Source organism: Hevea brasiliensis, chromosome 5 (assembly GCF_030052815.1).
Source record: "Hevea brasiliensis isolate MT/VB/25A 57/8 chromosome 5, ASM3005281v1, whole genome shotgun sequence".
Lineage (NCBI taxonomy): Eukaryota > Viridiplantae > Streptophyta > Magnoliopsida > Malpighiales > Euphorbiaceae > Hevea > Hevea brasiliensis.
In genome coordinates, this window is record NC_079497.1 from 43,919,091 (window position 1) to 43,931,818 (window position 12,728).

Below are 12,728 nucleotides of genomic sequence, written 5' to 3' on the forward strand. Positions count from 1 at the left end.
AGTATGACACGTGGCACCATGAGATGGTGACACATGGCATAACACATAAGCTTGCCAAATGTTTTTTAATCATGTAAGATGATTAAAATCAAGATTAAATATAGGTTTGACACTTGGCACAATGTGATTGGGTCACTTAAACCTAGAGCTAATCAAAAGGTGACATGTGGCTAGGGTTTAATGTGTTAACCTAGCTATTTAAGTGTGGTTATGAAAAGAAAACATAACTAGCAGCCTCTCCTCTCAATTGTCACGCCACTTTGAGCCTCTCCAGCTATTTCTCTTCATCTCTCATCAATTCAAAGAGATTAGCCATCAATCTCTTGAATTAAGAACACTAGAAATTGTTTCTAGTGTCCTGTTTACATCTTTAATCTCTTAAAAGGCAGAACTTAATTTTCTAATTAATAGAAAAAGCTTTAGAAGCTGTTCAAGGGGCTGCCATAGGTGTTCTTGGTGTGGACAAGCTAGAGGGACAACATCTGGTGTCCTGAAGACGAATCTCAAAGGCGCAGACACGCTGCAGCACATCAAGAGGTTAGTGTAATCGTTCTTGATTTAATCTAGGGTTCTAAAATTAATCTGATTAATTTTAAAATCTTAAATGGCAAATACAGATCCAAAAACATATTAAAAGAGTTTTAATATGTTGTTTATCATTGAAATCAAATAGATAAAAATAAATCTTGCATGGTGCATGTGACCCTAGGTGAAAATTTTTGAATTCAATGGTATAAACTTGTGTTTTTCACGCTTCCGCTCCTTCATTCAATTCGTCCCAAAAGTCAATGACTAATGAGGAATAATATAGCTAGCTAGCAAAAATATGAGTACTCATCCAATTCGTCCTCAACAGGCACACACCTCAACACTTCAGCCAGAGAGGGAATTCAATTCGTCCCACTAGACAAGCTAGCGAGGAATACAATCAATATACATGATAGCTGTGGTTTCAAACCATTTTCAATGTTTTTCAATCAATAAGTATCCATCAATATCATTCAAACAATTTTACACAGTTTCAAACCATTTACAATGCTTTTCAAGCAATAAATATCCATTCAAACACATTTCCACAATTTAAAACAATAATGTACAAATTGTCATAATTCATTTCAATTGAAAAATTCAAAAGAAATAGTTGTTGTGCACAAACCTCTGATAACTGTCTCTCGGTCTGGACTCAGTGTTTCATTCCCTTTTCCTGAGTCTTTGGTAACTGAGAAACACAATTTGAAGTGTTTCAGTACTAAATTAAACTGTCTCTAACGATAATGTTCGATAAGTAATTCACTGAAGGCTATTATTTGCTCAATCACCTAATATACCGACCCTCGATGCGTTTTAGGTAAATTAGGTTTTAGTGTCATTAATATGTCACATTCGATAGGATTTTAGGGTTGGTACGTTTTACCAAACTCATTTCCTTTTTTAGTGCATTTTAATGCAACTTGCTAGATTCCGGGATACTAGTTTGACCTAGCCGGACAACCTAGTTCCCTCAGTGTTCGGGTTTCGGTTAAAACTACAAACTTGTAGATCTATGTCTTATGGAACGCGGGGCAAAATTTTAGGTCATTCTGAGTTAAGTAGACCAAGTTATGGTCATTATACTATTGCTGGTCAAATGGCATCAAATTAGGTCAATTTTAGGTCAATTTGGTCAACTTTGGTTCGGCCAGTTTTTGGACCCGAACTTGTGCAAGCTTTTTGACTTGCTTATTGTCATTTCTGGGTTTTGGTGTCTTCATAAGACTTGTAGGTATGGGTCTTACTATTCATGGTTAAAATTTCTGGTCAATTGGACCTGTTTTGAATGAGTTATGGCCTAAACACTAACTGCTGCCCAATTGGTCAGTTTTCAGGTTTCAATTGCACTTAATCCGAATTGGTCATTTTTCATGTCACCTTGCAAGCAGAATTTTGGTATGCTTTCTCAATGAAAGTTGGCACATTTTGTGCCTAGTTTCACCTCCAATTGGTCTCATACCAATTGAGGTTACACATTTAAAGTTATAGGCTAAAATGTATACTGCCCTTAATTACCTTACTTATACATGTATCCATTACACATTTAATTGCTATATGTCCACTTCCCTTACCAATTCTGTTTTGGTACATTACCAAAACCACATACCTCTTAACTTTAAAGTCACTTTGGGCAGATTACACACATCCTCAATACACCAAATAAACTCAAATTTACAAAGTCTAAGTATAATCACATATACACATAAACATTACTCATTCTTACATACACTTTACACAACCAATCTATATACATATCCATCAATCCTCAATGTCAATATTCTGCCAATACCTTCATGAACTCATACATTTATCAAAGTGTCCCAAGGCTGCCGCAAAGCTTCACCATGCCAAGGTGTCCATAATTCGTCAACTTCAATCCCCATTGTACAATCACCACATATACATGGAATTTAACTACTGGGACATTAAATCACCCTATTCATCATAATTTCTCATCAAATAAATGTAAAATAAATCATCAAATACACATCTCCATGGCTGTCCAAACTGGATATATCAAGAACTCTTCAAACTTGAAAATTTTCTTCACAAAGCACACACCCATAACATGTACACAAAGTTTAACAAAGCAACATTCAAAAATGTAAACTTACCTATGGTTGGAGCTTGCTAAACCTTGATTAAACTTCTTGATTTTGGTATCAAGCTCTTCCTTATGATGTGTAGACAATTTTTTTATGAAGCTATCTAAGTGATTGGAGTTGAAATGGAGGAGTGGATCAAGCTCATGCAAAAACGGCAATGGAGGATTTTCTTCCTTCTCAAATCGGCATGGATGAATTCATTTGGAGAAGATGAAGTTTCAGCTTGTATTATGGACTTACACCTGCCCCATTATCCTTAGTTTATTCCTTTAGTGGTCCACTTACTCTAATTAATTCATATAATATGTTAAATTTCCACTTATTCCACATTAAATCCTTAATTCTTGCTATTCACTTTAGGTACCACCAAATTAATTTTTCATTTTATTTTCTAAGTGTAATATTATTTATTTTTAATGGACATTTAGGTCAAAAGACAATTCGGGATGTCAAATGACCATAATTCCCCCGTTCGGGTTACATTCCCGATTTTTCGGTAACACCGGGTTTTGTCTATTTTTCGATTTCTCACTTTTCTTTGTACTAATTATTTAATTTTTCTTTGATCTTTCTAATGAGATTTATTCTTCAATAAGGGTCTACTTAAGTCCTAAAAATGTTTTCCAGGGTTCCCCGTAGTCCAGGGCTAGTAACGGTCCACGCTGTGACTTCCCGGTGCGGTCCCCCGTCGCTAGGGTTCTCGGCTCGCTTAACTTGGTTACATTTCTTTGCTATTATTTTTCCTTTGTTTTTGTTGTATTTTCTTTTCTTGCATTTCATTATTTTATGTCTTCTTACTCATATCGAAGTGTAGTTCTAGGCATCCTAGCTGTCCGAACAACACTGGTCACCGGAGCAGTAGAATGCACTACTGAACTTAGGGGTGTTACAATTCTCCCCCCCCCCCCTTAAATAAATTTTGTCTCGAAATTTTACCTGGTATTAGTCTCTGAATAGCTTTGGGTGCTGTCTCCTCATATCCTCTTCACGTTCGCAAGTAGCTTCCTGGCCTGAATGATGGTTCCACAACACTTTAACCAGGTGTATCTGTTTATTCCTTAGCTGCTTCACCTCATATGCCAGAATTTTTATGGGTTCTTCCTCATATGAGAGGTCTGGATTTACCTCAATCTCCTCAACTGATAGTACATGAGATGGGTCAGATCTGTACCTCCTTAACATGGACACATGGAAGACACTGTGTATCTTTGCTAGCTCTAGAGGTAATGCCAACCGATATGCCAAAGGACCCACTCTTTCCAGAACCTCATATGGTCTGATGAAACGAGGACTCAGTTTCCCCTTTCTGCCAAATCTCATAATCCTCTTCCAAGGAAAAACTTTGAGGAATACCTTATCACCCACTGCATATTCAATATCCCTTCTTTTCAAATCAACATAGGACTTGACGATGCGATGCGACCTTAAGTCTATCTCTAATCAATCTTATCTTTTCCTCTGTCTGCTGAACAATTTCTGGCCCAATCATCTTCCTTTCACCTACTTCATCCCAACATAAAGGAGTTCTGCACTTTCTGCCATACAAAGCTTCATATGGAGGCATCCCTATGCTTGATTGGTAGCTGTTGTTATAAGCAAACTCAATCAAAGGCAACTGTGTATCCCAACTACCTTCAAATTCAATCACACAAGCCCGTAGCATTTCCTCCAGTATCTGAATAACCCTTTGGTGGCCATGCATGCGTGGGTGGAATCTTTGTCTTTGAAGTTCAATCTAGTTCCTAGGGCTCTCTGAAGACTACCCCAAAATCTAGAAGTGAACCTAGGATCTCTGTCAGACACAATTGATACTGGCACTCCATGCAATTTTACAATCTCATATATGTATAATCTGGCCAATCTTTCCAGGCTATAGTCCATTCGAACTAGCAAAAAGTGAGCAGACTTGGTCAATCTGTGAACTATAACCCATACTGCATCATGACTACTCTGTGTCCTTGGAAGTCCTGTAATAAAATCCATAGTTATTCGTTCCCATTTCCACTCTGGTACTGACAAAGGATGTAACAAACCAGCTGGAACTTGATGTTCTGCCTTTACTTGCTGACAAGTTAGGCAGTTGGAAACAAATTCAGCTATATCTCTCTTTATACCCATCCACCAGTAATGCTCTTTCAGCCCTCTGTACATTTTAGTTCCACCAGGGTGCATAGCAAATGGAGACTCATGGGCTTCCTTCATAATGATTTGTCATCATTAGGAACGCACATTCTGCCCTGATGTAGCAATAAACCATCATCTCTCACAAAGAATTCAGGTTTCTTGCCCTACTGGACTTATTTCAGTAGCTTCTGATATTTTTCATCACTCTGAGTAGCCATTCTGATCTGATCAGTCAACACTGGCTGTACATGCCATGCAACTACTGTCTGTCCCTCATCATCAAACCCTAAACTGGCATGCTGTGCTTTCAACTCATATACCATGGACATAGGAGAAACTCGGAGACTTGCCATAGTCTTGCGACTTAAGGCGTCAGCCACCACATTTGCTTTCCCTGGCTGATAGTCTATTAAGCAATCATAATCTTTAATGAGTTCTAACCATCTCCTCTGCCTCAAATTTAATTCCTTCTAGGTGCCCAAATACTTCAAGCTCTTGTGATCTGTGTAAATATAGCATTTCTCCCCATACAGATAGTGTCTCCAGATCTTCAGAGCAAAAACAATAGCTGCTAGCTCTAGATCATGTGTTGGGTAGTTCCTCTCATGCGGTTTTAGCTGGCGTGATGCATAAGCAATGACATTCCGATCTTGCATCAGTACACAGCCTAACCCATTGTGAGAAGCATCACTATAAACTGTGTATTCTTAACCCGGAGTAGGTAAAGTGAGAACTGGAGCTTCAGTCAAACACCTCTTCAACTCATTAAAACTTTGCTGGCATTTATCAGTCCACTGAAATTTTACATCTTTCCGAAGCAGTTTGGTCAGTGGAGAAGATAACATAGAAAACCCCTTCACAAAATGACGGTAATATCGGCTAAACCCGAGCTGAATTTACGTGATGTTCTGGCGGCTTCCAGTTAAGGATAGCTTCTACCTTGCTGGAATCTACCTTAATCCCTTCAGCTGACACAATATGTCCCAAAAAGGAGATTTCTTTCAGCCAAAATTCACACTTCGACAATTTGGCGTATAGTTGTTTCTCCCTTAAAGTTTGCAGTACAATCCGCAGATGTCTGTCATGCTCCTCTGCATTCCTTGAATATATCAAAATGTCATCAATAAACACCACCACAAATTGATCAAGATATGGTCTGAAGATAGTGTTCATCAGATCCATAAAAGCAGCTGGAGCATTTGTTAACCCGAATGGCATTACTAGAAACTCATAGTGGCCATACTGAGTTCTGAAAGTAGTTTTTGGAATACTCTGCTCTTGCACCTTCAACTGATAATAACCATATCGCAAATCAATTTTGGAGAATACAGCTGCACCCTTCAACTGATCAAACAGATCATCAATGCAAGGCAATGGATATCTGTTCTTTATTGTCACCTTATTCAACTGCCGGTAGTCAATGCATAAGCGGAGAGTACCATCCTTCTTCTTAACAAACAACACTGGTGCTCCCCAAGGTGACACACTAGGGCGGATGGAGCCCTTTTTAAGTAGTTCTTGCAATTGTATCTTCAACTTCTTCAACTCTGCTGGTGCCATTCTGTATGGCGTTATGGAGATTGGATCCACACCAGGCATAACATTAATTTCAAACTACACTTCTCTTTCCGGAGGTAATCCTGGCAATTCATTAGGAAACACATCTGGAATGTCATATACTATAGGGATTCAATGCTGGACTCCCCACTTGGGTGTCTACCACATGTGCCAAGTAGGCTTCACACCCTTTTCTGATCAATTTTCTGGCTAGTGCAGCCGAAATGATGTTTGATGGCAATAACTGCCTCTCCCCATGTATTACCACATCAGCATGCTTGAGGAAGGCCAAAGTAGTATCTTGACCCTACAGTCAATCATGGCATGATGCCTAGCTAACCAATCCATGCCCAAGATGATATCATAGTCTCTGAAGGGCATTTCAATGAGATCGGACAGAAAAGTGTGTCCTTGGATCACCAAAGGACAATCTCTATACATTCTATTAACCCTGACTTCCTGTCCTAGTGGACTTGTTACTAGCACCTCAAAGTCCATTTTTGTACATGGAACAGCAATGCAATCAATGATGCTTGCACTCACATAAGAATGGGTAGAACCTGGATCAAATAACATAAACACATTTTGGTTAAAAGTTGAGAAGGTACCAGCCACAACATCAGATGTCTCGACCTCTTCCCTCTGTCTCATTGCATACATTCTGATTGGAGCATTGTCTTGCTCCGATTGTTTCACTGTGCCTTGGCTGCCTGCTGGGCTACCTCTACCCCTGCCTCTACCTCTGCTGGGTGGTTGTGAACTTCTGGTGACAGGCTCAATCGACCCCTTCTCTGATGGTAGGAGGTGGTCCAACTCTGCGACTACTGGTGCAATCCTTGGCAAAGTGTCCTGTGCCTCCACAGTTATAACAGGCTCCAATAGCCTTATAGCATATCCCACCATGATTTTTTCCACAAGTTTCACATTGGCGGGGAGGGTAGGAACTTTTGGTACTCTGCTGACCAGATAGGGGAGGTCTCTGTCCTGAATATCTTCCCCTACCAGATTTCTTGCCACCTCTGCCATGTCCCCCATAGTTCTTTCTCTTTCCAGTAGGACCACTAGAACTCTGTTCTACTGATTTTCCCTCTTTCTCTGTCTTCTCTTATCTCTTTTTCTCAGGAGCAGCTTCAGACTGAATTCTTTCTAACTCTAGAGCTTGAGAAATAAGTTCAGAGAAGTTAGTGTATTTGAATCCGACTACTTGTAGTCTGATACTGGGCTTCAAGCCGGTTTCAAACCTCTTGCATCTCTCCCTACTGGTAAAGAGTAGACTCACTGCATAATGGCTAACGCGGGAAAATTCCCTTTCATACTCAGCCACTGATCTGCCCCCCTGTTTCAGACTTAGGAACTCTTGCAGCTTCTGGTCTACATAAGCATCAGGGACATATTTCTGTCTGAATTCCCTGAGAAAGTCATTCCATGTTAATACTGCTGGTTCTACCGGACTGTGGGGAATGGTTTTCCATCAGTCATAAGCATCCCCCTGTAGCAAAGACACTGAGTATTCAAATCTGAGCTCTTCCGTGCAATGCAATTTCTTGAATACCCTATCCATCCTCTCTAACCACTGTTCAGCCTCTAGAGGATCTACTGTCCCCTTAAACTCTGTAGCCCCATACTTCATCAATTTGTCATACTGCCTAGTAGGAGACTGTGGTTGTACCACTGGTGTCTGTATTGGGACTTAAGTAGGTACATTGCCAGCAATTTGTTGGAACATTGCAGCCATCTGCTGAGCAAACTGAGCAGGAAACTATGATGCTGCAGTGGTCTTCTTGAACCACTAAAATTATGTAGGCCTGGGGCATCCCCTTACACCTCAGCCTCAATCGATTGATCGACTGAACGATCACCCTCTTCCATAGTCAATGTGAGGATTTTAGATCTCCTGAACAAATAACACAAGGAGATTTCCTCCCGTTAGTGCATATTTATAATGTAATGTACTGTATGTATCAAACAATGATATTGAGCAGTTGTACTATGAAGAAAGAATATTCAAGTAACATGTGAAAATAGAATTTAAAAACTTTGCTGTGATACCACTAAAACATGTCACACCCTACCCCTCTGTAAGGCATAACAAGATCCCGTAGTACACCTAATGAATTACCAACTCCGTCTACTGATAATCCATTAAATACACTACAAGGGATTTTAAAAACTTTTCTTACTTCTTTTACAGTGGTGAGCACTATTTACTGGTGTTAAAAACCTTTTTGAACTGAAGTGATAGAACTAACACATTTGAATTATTTGGAGTTTCTGTAAAAATTTTGGCAGAGTGCCATCTGTATTTTGGATAAAATAGTTCTTCAGAAAACCTGTAAAAAGCACTTCAATAGATTTCCAAATCTCAACTCCAACATATTTCTCAACACAACACATTTCTCAACTCAAATTCACAGTGATTTTTCAAAGACTGAGATAAAAGAAATATAATACAATTTTTACAAGCCAAAGTAACTCATAATTATTTTACAACTTCAATGTATAATTTTTTTTTACAACTGCTCAAAACCAACAACAATATGTACATACGGTGAACATACATTACATTACAAAATACAAAATATTGGTATACTCATTATACCCGGTAGTCTCTCGCTGGAGGTACTAGCAGTCTAGTCTGCTTTGCCACTGCATTTGTCTACTGCGACGGCAATAAAAGCTATCATTTGAGACAATGTCTCATTGGTGCACAACATTAATCAAATACAATTTAAATCACAATTCATAAATCATATATATAGTGGATACTTAAAACCATAGTTAAATTCAAGACAATAATATCATAAGGAATTTAACACAATATTACAATAAATCTCAGTAATCAAAACATAGCTAAATTCAAAAGACAGTGAATGTCAATAAGAATTTAAACTCATTTTACAATCTTACAATATGCATCAATAAATCACACACAGCTTAATCATGTTCCAAAGTTCAATTCGTCCCAAAAGCCGATGGCTAATGAGGTATTCAATTCGTCCCAAAAGTCAATGACTAATGAGGAATAACATAGCTAGCTAGCAAAAATATGAGTACTCATCCAATTCGTCCTCAACAGGCACACACCTCAACACTTCAGCCAGAGAGGGAATTCAATTCGTCCCATTAGACAAGCTAGCGAGGAATACAATCAATATACATGATAGCTGTGGTTTCAAACCATTTCCAATGTTTTTCAATCAATAAGTATCCATCAATATCATTCAAACAATTTTACACAGTTTCAAACCATTTACAATGCTTTTCAACCAATAAATATCCATTCAAACACATTTCCACAATTTAAAACAATAATGTACAAATAGTCATAATTCATTTCAATTGAAAAATTCAAAAGAAATAGTTGTTGTGCACAAACCTTTGATAACTGTCTCTCAGTCTGGACTCAGTGTTTCCTTCCCTTTTCCTGAGTCTTTGGTAACTGAGAATGTAACACCCCTAAGTTCGGTAGTGCGTTCTACTGCTCCAGTGACCAGTGTTGTCCGGACAGCTAGGATGCCTAGAACCGTACCTTGATATGAGAGAGGAGACATAAATATTGAAATACAAGAAAAGAAAATACAAGAAAAACAAAGGAAAAATCATAGCAAAGAAATGTAACCGAGTAAGTGAGCCAGGAAACCTAGCGATGGGTGACATGTGAGGAAGTCACGGCGTGGACCGTTGGACTGCCACTGGATCATGGGAACCACTGGAAAACATTTTTAGGACTTAAATAGACCCTTTTTGAAGAATAAATATCATTAGAAAGATCAAAGAAAAATTAAATAATTAGTACAAAGAAAAGTGAGAAATCGAAAAACAGACAAAACCCGGTAATACCGAAAAATCGGGAACGTAACCCGAACAGGGGCATTATGGTCATTTGACATCCCGAAGTGTCTTTTGACCTAAATGTCCATTAAAAATAAATAATATTACACTTAGAAAATAAAATGAAAAATTAATTTGGTGGTACCTAAAGTAAATAGCTAAAATCAAGGGTTTAATGTGGGATTAAAGGAAAGTTTAGCTTAAAATATGATTAAAATTGTGAGTGGACCACTAATGCATAAAATAAACATATAATAGGGCAGCTGTAACTCCACTAAATCAGCTGAACTTCATCTTCCTCAAAGTTATCTCAACATTGCCGTGAATGAAGGTGAGAGGAAACACCATGGCCATTTTTCATGCAAGCTCTCTTAACTCTCCATTTTCAACTCCAATCTCTTAGGTTCCTTCATGAAACTTTGTCTACTCATCACAAGGAAGAGTTTGATACTAAATTTGAGAAGTTTAAGCAAGGTTTAACAAGCTCAAAGCATAAGGTAAGTTCATAATTTTGAAGATAGCTTTGTTAAGTTTTGTGTGCATGTTATGGGTGTTGGTTTTGTGAAGGAAAATTTTGAGTTTGAAGAGTTATTGTTGTTTTCATTTTGGACAGCCATGGAGTCACGTTTTTGATGAGATATTTATGCATATAATTGATGAGAAATAATGTTGATCATGGTGATTTAATATCCTAGAGGATTATTTCACATATATATGGTGATTTATGCACTTGGATGGGAATTGGTAAATTGTAGGGCACTTTGATGTTGAAGAACAATTTTCGCAGCTTGGGAACCCTTGAATAATTGTATGTATTGATGGAAGTGTTGGCAGAATGTTGACATAGAAGAATTGATGAATGTATATGTAAATTAGTAGTGGAGATTATATGTAATGATTAGGTGTATTTATGTACATATATTGCTAAATTTGGACTTGGTGGTTTAGGGTTGTAATTGATGTATTGAGAATGTTTGTATTCTGTCCAAATTGACCATAGTAAGAAGTGATAAATGAATATGGAATGGTATAACATCAGAATTGGGTATGGGGATTTAAGGTAGAGCAAGTTAAATGTGTGTTTGAATTGGGGTTTGAAAGACACATAGAGGACAGTGTGCAAATAGACCTATAACTTTAAATGTGTAACCTCAATTGGTATGAGACCAATTGGAGGTGAAACTAGGCACAAAATGTGCCAACTTTCATTGAGAGAACATACCAAAATTCTGCTTGCAAGGTGATGTGAAAAATGACCAATTCGGATTAGGTACACTTGAGACCTAAAAACTGACCATTTGGGCAGCAGTGAGTGTTTAGGCCATAACTCACTCAAAACAGGTCCAATTGACCTGAAATTTTAACCATGAATAGTTAAGACCCATACCTACAAGTCTTATGAAGACACCAAAGCCCAGAAATGACCATAAGCAAGTCAAAAAGCTTGCACAAGTTCGGGTCCAAAAACTGGCCGAACCAGAGTTGACCAAATTGATCAAAAATTGACCTAAATTGATACCATTTGACCAGCAATAGTGTAATGACCATAACTTGGTCTACTTAACTCGGATTGACCTAAAATTTTGCCCCGCGTGCAATAAGACATAGATCTACAAGTTTGTAGTTTTGACCGAAGCCCGAAAACCAAGGGAACTAGGCCATCCAGGTAGGTCAAACCAGTATCCCGGAATCCAGCAAGTTGCATTAAAATGCACTAAACAAGGAAACGAGTTTGGCAAAACGTACCAAACCTAAAACTCTATCGAATGTGACATATTAATGACACTAAAACCTAATTTACCTAAAACGCATAGCGAGGGTCGGTATATTAGGTGATTAAGTAAATAATTGAGTTCAGTGCATTATTTACCAAACACCATCGATAGAGACAATTTAATTTGGTACTGAAACACTTCGAATTGTGTTTCTCAGTTAACAAGGACTCAGCAAAAGGGAAAGAAATACTGAGTCAGGACCAGGAGACAAATATCAGAGGTTTGTGAACAACTAGTTTTCAACTGATTTTACTCTGAATAAGATTTCATATGATTAATTATATGTTATTGATTTAAATTGTGTGTGTGCACTGGCTATTGCTTTTGAATTTTTCAATTGAAATAAATATTGAATATTTGTATATTATTGTTTTAAATTGTGTTTGTGCACAACAACTATTTCTTTTGAATTATTTTCAATTGAAATAAATATTGACTATTTGTATATTATTGTTTTAAATTGTGGAAATGTGTTTGATGGACACTTATTGATTGAGAAACATTGTGAATGATTTGAAACTGTGAAAAATTGTTTGAATGATATTGATGGATACTTATTGATTGAAAAGCACTGTAAATGGTTTTTGTGGAAATTGAAGTGAATTACGAATTGTGTTGCCAATTTGTGAATGAAATTATAATTTTGGAAATTTATTGGATTCTTACGGATCATTTGAATAAAATGTTTGGAATTGTTTTGACTCACAATTGGCATGACACTGATACTATGTTCCTCCTCCATTAATGGGGTGAGTGTGATTATTCCTCCCTCTTTGACTTATCAGTCTGGGGTGAGTATGATTAT